Source organism: Arachis ipaensis, chromosome B03, assembly GCF_000816755.2.
Source record: "Arachis ipaensis cultivar K30076 chromosome B03, Araip1.1, whole genome shotgun sequence".
Classification (NCBI taxonomy): domain Eukaryota; kingdom Viridiplantae; phylum Streptophyta; class Magnoliopsida; order Fabales; family Fabaceae; genus Arachis; species Arachis ipaensis.
In genome coordinates, this window is record NC_029787.2 from 10,620,588 (window position 1) to 10,622,092 (window position 1,505).

The window sequence follows — 1,505 nt, forward strand, 5'->3', positions numbered from 1 at the left end:
TGTCTTGCTATTTTAATATTTAACTTGATATATCAGTACTTAAGGGAAAAATTAAAATAAATACCATTTTAGATTTCTATAAATAAAAAAGAAAAAATGATATGAACTAAAATTAAAAGACAAGTATTTTATGAGGACAAATTAAAAGCTTATTTTAAGTCATTTAAGAAGTTAACTTTTAAGTTCAATAAAAGACTTAATTTTTTCAGTCAATTTTAAAAAAAAAAAATTGTTTACTTTAAATTCTAAATCTTCCTAAAAATAGGATTAAAAAAATCATTTTATAATAAAAAATTAATTATTTATACTGATTTAAAATTTTTCCATAGATATCTAGTAATATATTTTCTTTTTAGATAAAAAAGCGGATTATGTCAGCGAAAGACAATGCATGATAATGGAACCACTACATGGATACAATGCATAAACGGATGATTGGATGAGGGTCTTTTCAGATTAACATAATTTAGAAAGTAATTAAGCGTAGTGTTTTTTTGCTTCATGCATTGAACATGCATGATATATGTATATAGGCCTACCCATGTTCAATGATTTTCCAAAATTGGGGTTACACTCTCGTATGATATTATGATTATCTTTTTCGTTATTCCTTATTCTAACTACTATTGTTAATTAATAATTAATTACTAACAAGCCCTTAATTGGTTGTCATCGTCATCTATGGCTATAATGGCCAGTCAAATCCAACCTGGTTGCCTGGTATTTCTTCTAATTACCCTTAAAAAGAGGTTGAATTTTAGGTACACTTCGTTTAACTTGTTCGATAACATTACGTTTTATTTCATAACACATGATTATTAATTAATCATAGAAGTCTGAATTTTGAACTAAATATTTAATTTTTATATAATTTGTTCAAATTTCAAATGCAAATATCTAGATACAGTTCTTCTTTTTTTTTGTTTCTCATGGTATCTCACAATTTGATAGGCTAAAATTTAATCTATCGCAGATCAGATCTTTATTTAAAAGTTTGTCACTGACCAATGAATTGTTGCATATACAAACTGAGATTCAAATTCCTCATACTTATATAAATGAATTAGTGAGTTAATCACTAAACCAATCTAAATTGGTTGATATAAGTTCCTTCTTATTATTTTGGTTTAATTAATATGGGCTTCATGTATTTTTTATGAGTTGAACTTTGTGGTTTTTGAATAACAAATTTGGGCTTTGTTTTTTTCGTCGTTGACCATAGTATCTGTCGCAGATCAGAGCTTTATTTAAGAGTTTGTTAATGGTCAATGAATTGCTGCATACACAAGACAGAATTTAAACCGCTGAAACTTGCTTAAGTGCAGTATTTTATGAGTTGGGCTTTGTTTAATAAATGTTAGTTTGTACAATAAGTCCGAAATCAATAGCCCAAATCCAATTAAAAATATGGGCCTAGAGAAAATTTTCATAGAGGGTCTTGCTTTAGGCCCATCCCATATTTTTGGCATTTTCTCTTGGAATATTTAAAAAATCAAAATGTTATT